The sequence below is a fragment of the Charadrius vociferus genome, unplaced genomic scaffold (assembly GCF_000708025.1).
Source record: "Charadrius vociferus isolate BGI_N301 unplaced genomic scaffold, ASM70802v2 scaffold312, whole genome shotgun sequence".
NCBI classification, from domain to species: domain Eukaryota; kingdom Metazoa; phylum Chordata; class Aves; order Charadriiformes; family Charadriidae; genus Charadrius; species Charadrius vociferus.
Genome location: NW_009647214.1, coordinates 527188 through 542169, shown reverse-complemented (window position 1 = coordinate 542169; position 14982 = coordinate 527188).

The window sequence follows — 14982 nt, the reverse complement described above, 5'->3', positions numbered from 1 at the left end:
AGCCTTGGGTGTATAAGCAAGTAAGTACCAGTTTAGTCTAGTATATATACAATATTAATTATAAAAGGAAGTTCTTCTATCAGAAAAGGCTTAAAAGGGATCGATAGGATGTCTCAAAACATGCCTAGCAATGAGTCTTAAATAGCTCAATGAAATCAGTGGTCCGTTCAAGAGAGAGAAGTTACCGTTTGATCTCAATCTGGGGAAGAAACGCCTGCTAGAGTCTGCAAAAGACACAGCAGCTCCTGTGACAGCAAGTAGAAGATTGCTGCATTCTGTCAATTAATTCCGTATAGTGCATGCAAAACCATAATATTGGTAGATTAAATGAAGCCAGATCACCACAAGGATGCTGGGATTCAGCTGTGCACCTTGTTAAATTCACAGAAAGGGGAGCGGCACCGTTTTGGCCTGGGCCAACCAGCATCGTCCTAAGTCATTCCCAGGCACAGGTCAGATGTTGTCTGTGGGTTTTGCTCTTATCCTGGGTGCAAACACGTAGCTGAGAAATAGATTCTCAAGGTGCTGCGATTAGATGAAAAGTGACTGTTTTAAAGGATTGCTAGTGCTCAAATAGAGCTTTTAATTCTGACAAAGAAAATTCTTGGGAAAGTTTCCTGGCCTATGCTGTGCAGTCAGCTCACCTGATGTTTCTTTTTGCCCTTTCTTGGCAAAAAAACCCTACGAGTGAGGGCTCAGCCCAGGGAGCCTGATGTCACCCAATTCAAGCCAGCTCTCCTGCTTTCCCACTTGCTGCACGGTCCATCCTCTCACTACTGAAATAAGATATTAAATTTCTTCAGGCAAACAAAGAGAAACCAAAGGCAGGATTAAAACATTTTGCTGAGAATTTAATTGCTCCCTGGAGACCCCGTTGGCTCCATCAGGAGCCTAGTCCTCTTCCAGCTTTTGTGGGCACCTTAGATTACGCTGCGTGGGTATTTCATGCTGGTTTAGAGGGCATTTTGTTTATTGCGAAACCCAGAACTTAGCATTCACATGGGGTAAGATTACATCAACAGTTGAGTTACGAAATGTAAGAAAAGAAAATAAATGATTAAAACCAGAAGAGTTGACTGATCCCAAACCCAGTGCATTATTCATGTGTCGTTTAACAATAGCAAGTTGTACCCAGCACTATCTTGCTGCACTTCAGATCAATGTAATTATCTGTTTACAACCAAAGCACAGTTGAAGTTTATACATCTTGACAGACTGAATTTTTGGGGATCACATTTTAGAATTGTTTTGTGAAATTTCCCTTCAATTTAAGAAAGCAGTTTTTAAATTAGAGGGATGGAAGAATAAAGTTGCTATCTACTCACTTCCGAAAAGTTACGTGAAACTTCGAACAAAAAATGAACTCACCATGAAACCATATATACATATTTGATGCAAATATTTACATATTTGATGTAAATACATACATATATAAAAACAACTTCCTATTGTTGATGTAAAACAGGGTATAGGTTGACTAATTACTTGATGCTACCAACTCAGAATGTCCTACAACATTATTCTTCCTTTCCACAGGGGAAAAAAAAAAATCTGAATCTGTAGGAGCAAGGAAATTGTTCTGAATTATCAGTTTGCCACTACGTGGTGGATCATTTATCAGAGAGAAAATTTCTCAAGGTTTGGAGCTGTTTGGGCCAAGAATATTGGATTTGGTTTTGTACCATATATCAGTATCATTGATATCTCCCCATATCTGGAGAGGGCTGTGAATTTATGTTCATATCTGCATAGAATTCGTGTCTATCAAAACCAATAGTGTATCATTTAGAAAAGGAGTGTGACTTTGCTATTCATGTTTATCTCTGGCTGCTCTGTCCAGATCTTCTCTTCTGTGAAGACTCGTAAGATTTGAAGCTGATCAGAGTACTGCAACAGTCTGTTTGGAAGGCACTTTTGGGTGCCGGTGCCTTTGCCTTGCTTCAAAACAAGTCTGCCATGATGCACACTCAAGTTTTTTACTAACAAATGCCACCTTTTACAAACTCCTTGCAGGAGACTCCTTGCATCATCTTTTCCAGGAATTCCTACAACTTCCACTTAATGGCCATTTCTGCAGTCTTACCTTTGAGCTGAGACCTCTAGCTGAGCTTCTGCCTTTCACCTACATTTATGAAAACCAGACTGAGGGTTTAAGTTGAAGTCTCAGAGTCTGCTCATGAAGTCGTATGTTTTCAACAACCAGATCTTGTTTAAACTGGTATTCGCAACCTCAAGCATAGTCATTTGTAAATTGTTTTCTTCTGGATGTCTGCACTGACTTGCATGTTATTGCCTGAGGGTTATTTACAAAGTCTAACTTTGGTCTAGGGACACCAGACCTAGCTTCCCCCTACAGTAACTGAAGGTAGCTGCCCCCTTGAAGAATCCAGTTTGGATCAATAAATTTTGCTCTTTCACTAAAACCATTTTTACGTGGTTAACCCCCTCTAAGTGAGCACAGCTCTCCAGCATAGCAATTAGAGACTCACCAGGAAGATCTGAGTTGCGGCTGTTATTCCTGTGAGTGTTTGACTCCAGAGCCAAAAATGGACTCCAAACCCAAGACCATCTTGTACATGCAGGACTGAAAGATGATTTTAAGACTTTTTACATCACTTTTATTCTTCTAAGATTTTCTCAATGCTATTGACAGTTTGTGGTGTGAGTAAGTAGCAGTTTAACACCAAATGAATGACCAGTGATTGACATATGAGAGAACAAAAACTTGTATAACTTCCACACTAGCACTAGTAAGTATATCATGGAACTAAAGCCAGAAGCTCACGTTTATTAAACAACAATGTCATCATTTGTTTGCAGCTGGCAACCATTGGTACTCATTCTGCATTGGTGAAAAGAAGACAACAACATGTACAGCTGTGAGGAAAGTCACATATGGAGTAAAGATGTGTTGTGTCCCCAGCATGACAAGCCAGCTCTTTTCAACTGGGCAATAGGCTGCCCTCTCAGGGACAATTTTTTTCAAGATGTTTTTCACAGTTCCCAAATATGAAATGAAAGGCACTAATTTGAGAAGCAATATGAAAACAAGACAAAGCAGAAACATAGCAGGAGGTGGGACGGGAAAGATGGTAATAAGATACGAAAAGGTTAATTCAACATGAAAGTACCAAGCGTATTATAGCAATTTCTTTCAAAGGTGTGAGGAGACAGACACTAATACACTATGAGTGGAAAGGAAATGGCACCAAAGGTGCTATAATAAAATGAACAGTACCATTATGTCAGGAAAAGAATAAAAAGCATTGCCCATGGTGTGGAATTTGACAATGCAAACCCGCTCATATTTAACACAGTGACAGTGTTCCCAGACCTCAGTTTAATAGTAGTATGAACAGCACTAACCCTCTCATTTTCAAGGTTTCAAAGACAAATTCGTGTCCTGTTGTGCTGGATATTGCACAAAAAATCATGAAGGGACACGTGCTTGCAGTTTAAGTAATTTTTCAACCACTTATTGACAGTAGTTTTTCTAGTGAGCTCCACTAAATTTTCCTTTGCATTTTGGTCCTGCACTCCATTTATTCATGGTTCCTCTGTGTTATTTAGACCATGGGAAAAAGTCATACAATCTGTAGAATGGACCACCCAGAACCCTACTGCCACAGGAATATTCAGGGGCAGTAGCTCTGCATCATCATCCTCTGTACACCTCGAGGCAGACTGCATGCAGGAGCGTGGCTACAGGGAAGGATGAAGTGGGAAGCAACACATTGCAGCCGCTCTGCACACCAAAAAGCCACTGAATGGACTGAATCCAGTTCTGCGTAACTGTAGCATGGAGGCAACAAAGACTTGATTGGCTGTGAGCCTGAGGTCAGAAGTGTCCTGGAAGCAGCAAGGAAGCAATCATGCCACTGGGAGAGTCATCAGAAAGGGATCATAGCATGTAGAGTTGGGACCATACCTGCCCAGACCCCTCCAGCAGCACTGGGAGCAGGAAGGCCAGCTCTTCCGGAGTCTCCCCAGCTTCAAGACTAGTCCCAGCTCTGCTCCTTCTTTGTGTCTTTTTCATATAACCTAGTGGTGATTTGGACTCGGTCCTTCCTCTTTTGAATGACAAATCTCAATTCACTCCACTTTGTTGGGAAATCCAGAACCATGCTGAGAGGTAGCATCACTCCAACAGCACAAGGGAAACTGGTCCTTCCCTCTGTTCCTTAACTAGCAGGACTAGGATCTGGCAAAATTGAGACAGGACAAAACAGGCTGTGGTGGTGACGGCCATAAATGGGGGTGTCTGGCATGCAGGGTCGCATGGAATGGCAAACACTAGAGGGCCTTTTCAAACATAGGCATGAGGACAGTAAAACTCACCTGGTGCTGCCTCTCGTAGGTTCCATCGACTGCATTCTTGCTTTTGTTCGTGCTGTGTGCTTCACTGGAAGAGGGAAAGGGAGATTCAATTTGGGGGAGCTTGTTAGATTTATTTAAAGGTAGTCAGAGGAAAGGTTACCATAGTGGGAGACAAGAGATCGAGCTATTTTTACTACCTTTGGGAACAGAGCTGAAGTATATATTGATACTCTTTACTCAAATGGTTTACCCTAGTTGTGTTGACACCATAGAGGCTCTGGACACTGGGTTTACAAACACTGCCCAAAGGACTGAAGGGTGAAGATGCACCCACCTTGTTCCCTCTTCCAGTTTCTCACCAAAGGCAGGAATACAGCAGGCCAGGGGTGTGATACCAAAGCAAGCATGGCTGTGTATCCAGGGCGGACAGACAGTGGAGTAGGGTTCAAGGGTGCAATCATATGGGCACTGCAGATGAACTTGACGGTACTGCTCTGGCCCTGCTATTGCCTACTGTGTGACACTCATCAAGTCACTTCCTTCCTCGTTCTGCCTCTGATTTATCCACTAAGTCCGTACATAGTTCAAGGTCTGACTGATCTACTATTTCTGCTCAGTGTCTGGTAACAATGCAGCACCATTATCGGCTTGTGCCTCTCAGCACCATTGTGATACGACAACAATAGTTTTAAGAAGGAGGCCAATTTTCTTTCCTATTAGGATTTGGCTAATTTTACTTTTACTAATTTCTAAATGGACCCACACTGGGAATTCAGAAATGCCAGGGTTACAACTTATTATTTGGAGAGACTTAAGGAAGAGAAAAATAGCTGAGAGACTGAATCCTGTAAAAATATAGTGGAAAACACATGTGGAAATTCATGGAGGTGCTTCTCTTGGATGGAAAAGAACAGGTTTCCTTGTTCAATCTGGAACACAATGTTTAATGGAGAAAAAACCCAAAAAGATTAGGAAACAAAAGCACAACAGAGACTTGATGATAACAAATCTAAAATTAGGTAGAACGGAGAAGACAAAACCTCTGTTGTACAATAAGCTGGGGTGGCACCAGCAGTACTTTTAAAATGACCCTGTTAAGGACAGCATTCAGCATAGCTGCTTCCCCAGCAACTACTAATGCATCTACCCACTGCTAAGGCAACTTCCCTGGATCTTAACTTCATGTGAAAGATATCGCTTGGCTGAGTGAGTTTAGGGGTCCTGAGCAGAAGGGATGGCACCAGAAGCCCCATGTCAAGCGCCTCTGTCACTTTTGAGGTCTTTATCAAACTTGCAAAATCATGTTCAGGACTCTTTTTCAGCCTTCAGATTATATTTCTGCGAGTGAAAGAAGTCACAGCTATTCTGTCTTGACTTCCCTTCCAAGGCCTTTTGATCCTTTAAGCCAAGTAGTGTTTAGTCTTTGCTATACAAAACAGCCAAGCTTCAAGCTGGCTGTGAATATGGTACAGAGTAGGATTGTGAGGCAGAGAAGAGAAACTACTGTACAACTTTCTTGATATTATTAGATATTAAGCACTATCATTTTAATTGCTTGAATTTTCCAAGTTAACTGACATGTTGCTTTCAGAGAATTTATCCCACACCTCTGCGTTGGAAGGTGCTTTAGCATTAACTTGTTGGCACTTCGCTCCCTCTTTGCAGTGGTGTGAAATGCCCTTTGCAAGGATATAAGAGATCATCTAAGTTGCAAAAAAAAGATTTCCACAAGTGTTACTAACTTGCAGTCAGGCGCTCTGCTCATCGCTCTTGCCACTTGACGGAAAGCACAAGTGGGATCAAGGGGCGAGTTAAATATTTAGTGGATATTCCCTGTATTTGTGCAGAGAAACTTTCAGCTATTTCCTCCATGTTCAAACAGTGATTTCCTAATATTGAGTTATTCCTCTGATTACCTTCCAAGGGCCACCCTACAGTGAAAAACTAGTAAGAAAACAAAAGGCCTTGGAAAATCTATACATCACCGCAGCCTTCAGCATCTCTAGGTAGGTATGACACAAATTCCTCTGCTGCTTAAGTAATCTGCTGTACATCGGAAAAAATATTGTCTCACTTTTAAGACACTGGTTCAGATTATTCTGTAATAGATGATGCTTAAAACCAGCAACAGCAACTGTGATTACTTTCTGCACTCAATTACGCTGAAAAAACAGAGATGAACCTAGCCTCAGAAAAAAACCCACAACTGCCTTGTGGTGAGGGCCCTGGGGAGCACTGGGTTCAGTTCCTTGCCTTGCCACAGTCTTCCTGTCTGCTTTTCGGCAAGTGATTAAATCTTTCTGTGCCTTAATGCCCCAAAATTAAACTCTGGATGTCAATAAAGCTTTCTTCTTCTTCTTTATATCCTTTAAATCGCTAGCACATTTCGTGGCAGAGTCCTGGCCTGTGCAAATCAGCAGTCTCTCAGGCAACGTCTGGACACAATTCAAAGGATACCAGTGCGCCGGGGACCATTCCTGGTGGGCAGTTTCCCTCCTGTGTTGGGAGGGAAGAGGGTTCAGACATGTAGATCTGAGCTGCGCTATGCCACCTGCCCTGCTGCTCAGAGCACGGTTGATGGCTTGTTTTACTCACGTAAGCGCAGAGTGTGGGGGCAAAAGGGGCTTGTTGTTGAGGGCTTGTTGAACTCGCATCAGCACATGGGGGCAAAGGTCCCCATGGCATACTTTGCCTTATCTGGAAGTAGAGATGCTTGTCACTTGGAGAATCCCTCCCCAGGAGCATTTTCTATTCAGCCTGTGTTGCAAACATGTTTGTTTGTTTGTTTGGAGACTCCATTTCCTCATTAGGAGCGAATCTCTGTATTCATTCAGAAAGGAAAATTCTAGGCCATCTTTATCCATTACGGTTATTTAGAAAAACTCTAACAGCATGAATACAACAGGCACAAAAACCATGAGGTAAGTAAAGAACCATAATTATGATGCTTTTTTCACTCATCATTTCTGTGATACTGACTTGTGACCACTTTAATGCATGAAGTTGACAGGATAATATTAATCTATTTTTGCTTGTAACTGAATATATTAAAATATTTGTCTGTCACATGTACTTAAATGGATTTTATAACCCTAGCATTAGAAGCAAAACTTATTTATTGGCTTGAAACTGAATATATTAGAATCTGTCACATGTACTTAAATGGATTTTATAACCCTAACATTAGAACAGAATTCATTTCAGCTAAATAAAACCATTTAAAAATTTCAGATCCAGTTTAAACTGGTCATCCAGACTTCTTCTAGAGTCACTGGTGAAAGACAGGCACTCTTGCTGGAAAAATAAGCACCATATCTGAATGAGATCAGTTGCCGTTTGGAAGTGCCTATTGACATTACAGGGAGCCCAGAGAGGTTTCTTAAACAAGCCACCTGGTTTGAGGTGGCTAGATTTGGTTGAGCTGAATCCTGTCCAGACAGACTTACTCTAGGCAACACAAGAAACCTATAGCAAAGGATGAACTGGAACCTAGGAGTCTCAAATATCGAGTTAAGGTTTTAAACTTCATGTATATTCTCCTTGTTCCTATTACTACCAAAATCTGAAATCCCTCAGACAATGCAACAGCTATGAATCCTACTTGCTATTTAAAATGAAAAAGTATTTTAGCCATCCAACTTTAATATTATTTTCCCAAAAGTTTTGAATTACCAGTTTCTTCCTGTAGAAACAATGATGTTATTAGTATTTGAACGATCCCAGTTTGACTGTGAAAGCCATATCCCACTGACCTGGACAACAGAGGGAACATGAGTTTGCCACTTTGTTGTTGCAGAAAATTGTTGGTACCTGTGAAGCTCTACAAGTAAGGCATCAGCATGTTCTCTGAGGCATTCTCCAGGCACAATACAGTAATCTTTCCCAGAAACTGAAAAGGAAGATTGAAGCAGTGGGGTGAGTAAAAGTATAAGTATTGCAAAAGCACCCACAATGCCACAAAAATAAGACAAATCCTTAAATGCTCATATTTTATCTCCAACGTTTTCACTTGCCCCAAAAGCTACAATGTCCTTTCATGTTACTTATTGTTGATTAATGAAGTTTCAAGCTTCAGTAATACAGTTCAATAATGTATTTCCTCTTATCAGTTCCCCCTCTGCCTGTCTGGCAGAGAGGAAGAACAGTTTGATCCAAAAGGTTTTGTCTACTTTCAATTTTTATCAAAGGTACTTGCAGTTCACTCATCACCAGAGGTAGTTTTGTTTAATCCACCAGACTTGCTTCTGAGGTGTAGGCTTCAGGATGGTCATATGATGAAAGGAGAGAGACTTTATGTCAGGGAAACAGTTATTGATGGATCCACATTCTGGTTACAGTCCTGTAAGGGTTAGTCACCCACAGGCGGCCCTTACAGCACAGTCAGAGACAGGCAACCTCCATATGACACATCATCCCACCTCCCTTCACCTGTCCTTCACAGATCATAACGAGAACCTACATAACTGGCTTAAAATGGACTCCCTAACTTACTCCCGTCTCCATTGAGCCAGCTGACCAGACTGCTGGGGCTCTTTGAGGATGGCGATTAACACCCAGATTGGATGGGGAAGCTGTTCTTTGTAAACCACAGACCAGTGGCAGCCTTGGATTAGATGGACAAACAGATTAAGTATTGATTGCCATGATAATGAAGGCTGTGGACTAGATCGACCAAATCAGAGGAGACTCAGGTACTAAGGGAAGAGACTGTTGTGCTAACGTACACTAACAGGATAACATATACACAGCCTTTACAACTGAGTGAGCCCCCATATTAGTCTATGACCGACTTTGTTCTGCCAGCTCTGCTGCAAAAGTGGTGACCTTTGGTGAAACAATAATAAAAACCAGAAGAATGATGTTATCTTAAATTGTGGCACCCAGCTGCTAAATGAATGTATGCCGAAACCCCAGGGTTTGCAAAGCCCACTGAAGTCAGTGGAAAGATTCCTGTTGACCTCAGTGGGCTGTGAATCATTCTCAACTGGAAATGGAGCTCCAGTTCCAGTGGCTGTCCTCATCTGCATGCAGATCAGTCTTGGGACAAATCCCATATCAGCTATGGTGTTTGTTGGGTGATAAAGCTATTTGCTGCTGATAAGGCAAAGGCTACCCTCATTGTACTCTGAAGTGGGGATGGGATTAGTTCATCTAATCCCATGAGACATCTACATCTAAGATAATCACCCTCTGCTTCTTTGGTACTCAATGGAGAGAAGTCAGCATTTCATCTGCAACTCATCACTCCAAAATGGACATCTAAAATAGGTCAGATGACTCACACTCTAAATGCCTGTTTCTTCCCATTGACAATAAATGGAGCCTGAGGTGATTTTCTCAGATTCAGACATTGACATGTGGGTGGAAGAATTTCACTCCAAGCATCTTCATTAGACAAGCTTCAAAAATGTTGTGTTTTTATATCTGATTGCTAAATCAAACAGCTAAGTCAACACAAGATCCTGGTGCAGACAGGTTCAGGTGAACCCAGTTGGCATTGAGTTGCCTTGCATGAACTACAAACCTTTGCCTCAGCAGGATTTTATATTAGCAGCTTAAAAATATACCAAGTTTTTTCAGTGACAAGATAGGCTTTGATGTACCCTGCTCTGGTTACATGCTCTGGATGACAGGTCCAAAATGGTCTCAGGTATATTCCAAAGATAATAATATTAAATGCACAAGAAACTTATTGCCATTGCTTTGGTCTCAGAAAGCTCTCACCACTGGTGAATTAAAATCTAAATGTAGATGTCTACAAAAGAGTCTAGGCACCCATTACACTTACTGGAGAACTAGCCAATAAAGGCAGTAGAGACTGGAAAGCAATTCTAAGGTAGGTATCTACTTCAGAGTGACTTGGACTACACTCCAGGCTCTGTTGCCTTTAGAAAATCCCTCTCCAAACCAGGAACTTGGCCACCAGCTCCAACATAGTCACTACACAAAGAAGATGATACTTAAAATTAGGCAATTGTAGTTGAATCCCATCCAATAGAAACTGCCCACTTGGTTGCCCAGTAATAACATCCTTACCTGGACCATATCCTGACAGTACACAATGTGATGAGATGCGCCATATTCTGGACCACTCGAACTGTTATGTCAGGAGATAATGAACTAATACAAAGATAAACAGAACCCAAAATAAGCTTTGAAGTAACATTTCATTTTGAAGTGAAGTTTCCTCTGTATATACACATACATATATACGTTTTTTTAAAGAAATACTTTTTTAAATGGGCAGGAAATTCTTTATATTTGTGGTTTGTTCATACTGAGAATGACAATATACTGTAAAACTTCGACATTTGCCATGAAATGGAAATGCTGAGTTTCAGACAGCTCAAGTTAAATTCGATAAAGCCCTGCAAAGATGAAGTGTACAACATCTTTAGCACAACCAAAACCATAAACTGGCTCCACAAGGGGACATGCAAGTATGACTGCCAGTCTTTGTTGTGTCAGTCTGATCCCCTTCCACCAGATGTTTCTCGGGTGATAGTCCAGACACACTAACATAAAGCTTCTCATGAAATTACTCAAAACATAATAGAGACCTTACATATTTGCTATTTTGAGCTCTATTCAGAAAAACAGCTTCTAACTTGGCACTTATCCTCAAAATATCCGTGATTGTCAGCAGCTATTAAAAACAAGAATAACAATGACTATTTCCATAATAGCTGTATTTTGAAATCTCAGAGCACTTTGTGAACTTAACAGACTTATCTGACATGTACAGACTCATATCATCTATTAGGGAATACAGCTCCCTCTGGGGCAAGAGCTGGACTTCTGTTGTCAAAAAGTCTATAAAGAAATGCAGATAAGGCATGAATACAGATTTCTGAAAATTGAACCAAATTTGGATTTTCAGATAGGCTGAATGTGAGTTTTGCTCTCAGAATGTGCCTAGAAACTATACTTAGCCTTTGAAAGAGCAGAAAAAAATTCTTTTTTAATGAGAGGCAGTAAGTAGGATTCTCCCTTTCACTCTACAGAGATGGCATAAAGTTCTGAAGCACTGCGATATCAGGCAAAACCAGTGCAAGGAGATAGCACGGGCTCCAGAATTGTCAGTGCAACAAAGAACATTAACTGCCTTCTGTGTTCCCATTGATACAGCACTGAGATGGCACCTGGGACACCAGGACTCCGTTCCAGTTTCCTGTTTAGGCAAGACAGTACTCTGTGTTTTCTTTTCTCCATTTCTAAAATGACATCTCTGGTGAGAAGCTTGACTAATAGAAATATGGTTGGTTTGTTTCTGAGTGAACTACAGCTACTCTAGGTAGTTTTAGCTACGGAGAAGTACGTCAGTGTGAACTTTGCCACTTCTGGAATATGTACTAAATGCAGGCACAGCAAATGACCCTCTGGAAAAAAACCCAGGTGCTGTTTTTGTCTGCCAGGGAAAGAATGAAGTGACTTCCTATAGCATGTCACAGGTTGGCCTCTGGTGAAGAACCACAAGCTTGGAACAGTTCAGAGAAATCACGTGTGCCAAGTAAGTTTCTTCCTAGCCCCTTTCCTTGGAAAGCTCCTTCAGTTCAGCATTAAGTGAATTGTATTTTTCAGAGCAATGCTTGCTTGTGGGTCTCATCTGTGCTTAATTACAACATAGTCATGGCAAATATAATGCCTTTTGACTGATAAGTCACCCTCGTAATCATCCCGCTCTAATGAGAAGTCCATGCCACTCGGTGAATGCCTCAATCACTTCTAACGTGCTGTGTGACTGTCACTTATGCAAGGCAAAACGACGGAAAAAAGCGTATTTTGTACTTGCCTTAATGGAATTTGCTTGAAGCCAGACTGGGTACTGTGCAACGTGCGGGGGAAAATCAATTCTGGAGAGAATTTTTGTATCACATAAGTTGCCCCTCATGTTTTTCCATTATTAAAAATATAACCTAAATTATTTTAGGATGGAATAACCTAGGCTAGAAGGAAAATACAAAAATAGGCTAGGAGGGACCTGATGTGTTTAGCTGGGGAAAAGGTTGCAAACACGAAAAACTTTGTCCTCTCCTTCTCCAGAATTTTCCATAATTTTCCACCACTTTCAACCTTGTCAGAATGATTAATATAGTTGATTTTTGTGATTATGAAGCAGGTGCAAAATACATAACAAAAAACAGCTAAAAACCACTTATGTATTTTATTTTCACTTGAGATACTCCTCCCAACTGCAGAAAAGTAACCAAGCTGACTGTAATTCCATAAGCCACATCTGATCAGCATGGAGTTCAGGTTTCAGAGGGATTTTTTAAGAAATCTTTTGAAACAACAAAATAAAGTTACTTACATGTTATAATCAGAAAAAATACCTTTTTATGTAGTCAAACAAAACATCCTTTTTACAGCCCAGAACTTCTAACTCTAAGGTTTCTTGTTCTGCATTTACCTGTTTAGTTTCTTTTGCCGATGACTTTAGTGATTAGTGGACTAAATTTGCAGATAGAAGCTTCTCAGGAAATTCCGGAAGTACATTTGGATGAGAGTCATCTAAGCTAGTCTAGATCCCCTTTACACACCACAACAGGTATTTCCAGGTGAAAGACTCATCTTCTTTTAATGTAGACATGTAAAGGTCAGATGGATTGCACACTAAAGGTGCCTATTTCTCTTTTATCCATAAGAAAGGCCTTAGCTGTCTAGTTTAAAGGAAGCCTTATAGAAGGGTAGGTAAGTGAGGTAACAATACATTATTCTAAGAACTGGCAAGAGGAGAAAAAAAGGTGGGTTAGTTTCTAATTGGCCCAGTTTTATTTTATTTTGTAGCAATCATGTTTCTAGATGACTTCACTGGTGCTAGAGGTGTTCACCTGCTTTAGTAAGGAAATTAATCTTCTCTGGTCATTCCCTCTGTTTCTCTGTTTTGCACTCTATCCTGGGAAATTGTCCCTGGCCCATGCTAACTCCTAAACTGTGCCTGGAAATTGCTTAGGAGAGTTTTAGTTTGCCTGGATCCAAGCCAGGCCAGTACCTTGTTGACAATATAGATGGATTGAGTTCTACTGCCTTGTGCAGGTGTCTGTCACTGTTTAATTTGTTGGTGTAGCCTGGCAGAGACAGAGAGATGGATGGATAATTTCCAAACGGCAACTGGGACCTAGCCACCCAGTTTTGGAGGGTAAGAGAAATTCACAATAGGCCATGACCAGATCACACCAAAAGGCCTCCCATCAGCAAAAAAAAAAAAAAAAAGCCCTGCCACGTGCAAAAAAACATGTCAAGAACCAGCTAAACAATCAAATAATATCCAGTCAAAAGCAAGCAGAACATTCTCCATTTTGAGTGAAGCACCTTAGCCATCAAGTTCTGTTTATTGTGTTTGCAGGTTGGTCTTCAATCCTTGTGCCTGTGAAGAAACTTTTTCATAAATAAATCATGTGTAGTTTATTTTATCTGGTGTGGTTGTTTTATTTTAAGTTATTTTAAGTCCATTAGGGATACGTCAAAACTAAACAAAGGAACCTTTTATTGCTATTCATGTTCAGTCAACTGAACTAAGCCTGCAGCCAATATTATCAATGAAGTTTAGAGAGAGATTAGCTAACCAAATGTAGCAGGTAGAGTGTGTTGCATAAACAAAAGTGTGGAGCCATTTGAGATGCCTTGATTTATCTTGCCTGGTATACAGATGCTTTTCCAGAAGGGCTCATTTTCCCATCATATCTGTCATATCTGACAGCCCACACAGACATCTCTCACGCCCTATGGCACCTCAAATGGTTCTAGACACCCGTTTTTAGGCAACTGAACCACGTCTGTAGTGGCTGATCAGCTTAATTATGCCCTAGGGTCTACCTTCTATAATGGGAGCTTAGACAACTGCTGCACCTGTAGCCACATGTGGTGCAGTTATCTTAATTTGTAGCTCAGTCTCATTTTAAGGACTTGAGTCAGTTCACAGATGGAATTCTAGCACCATTTTAAATGCTCTGTGATATGGGAGACATCCTCACAGGGCTGGCCCAGATGACCCAATTAGGATACCTGCTCCTTCTAGACCAGCAGCAGAAGAACTAATAGGGTAGCCTAGCGCTTCTCAGTCAGCCCAAGGCAAATACCTATGCGCAGGTAACTGGACTGAGCCCCATGTCTTAATCATGACTCCACCAACAAAGCCGGTTGCTTCTTGTCTGTACAACGTGTATTTTAGTCTTACACGTTCCGCTGACGAAAACTTCACACAGATGGTAAATCATTAAATTCCTTCCATTAAGCAAATACACTTTCCTTCAGCTGTGGGTTACCCAGCAACTGACAATTTGGCAGCAATACACTTATTTTTATGATTAACCTCGTCAATCCACAGGCACTTGCTTTCCCAAACAGCTGACCTTTTCCTACAATATTATTTTTGACAAGTGATGGCTCATTATTCTCTGTTAAACCGTCAGTATTTTAATGTTCAGTTTTCAAATTATTATTGAAGGCAGAGGCACCAATATGCTATAATAAGATTTCCTCATGCTTTCCACAATAAAGTCTTGCTATGCTGGAACTTTCAAGTTGAAATTACCTTTGCCACATTTGTTTCACATCAGCTTTTTTTTCAAAAAGGTTCAAAAAAAAAAAAATCAGTCACTTCCAAGACCAACATTAAGAAATATTTTGTGTATGTAAAATAATAAAAAAAAAATACAATCAGTT